Source organism: Chrysochloris asiatica, unplaced genomic scaffold, assembly GCF_000296735.1.
Source record: "Chrysochloris asiatica unplaced genomic scaffold, ChrAsi1.0 scaffold00068, whole genome shotgun sequence".
Lineage (NCBI taxonomy): Eukaryota > Metazoa > Chordata > Mammalia > Afrosoricida > Chrysochloridae > Chrysochloris > Chrysochloris asiatica.
Window position 1 is genome coordinate 13,811,277 of NW_006408586.1, and position 423 is coordinate 13,811,699.

Sequence of the window (423 nt, forward strand, 5' to 3'; positions counted from 1 at the left end):
ATATTATGTTTGGTAAGTTGGAGAGTCATAGAAAAAGAGGAAGACCCCCAATGAGATGGATTGGCCAAATAGCAAGCAGCATTGATTGACTGAAGCGTGGCAACACTAATGAGGTTGGTCCAGTATCGGACAGTGTTTCATTCTGCTGTGAATAGGGTCGCTATGTGTCAGTACCGACTCAATGGCACCTAACAACAACAACAAGGAGAGGGCTCTCTCTGTCCATTCTGAAGGAAATCCTTGTTCCACTACTTTCTTGGTATTCTTTGGGTCTTTCCAATTGGCACCCATATTTCCCCACTACGGCTTGCCTGCTTCTGTTCTTTATCTGCGCCTTTTATATTTTAACAGTGATTGATTTAAGATATATTTTTGCTAATATAGCTTAATTGATCAAACAATGGAAATACTCTTCTCAAATGG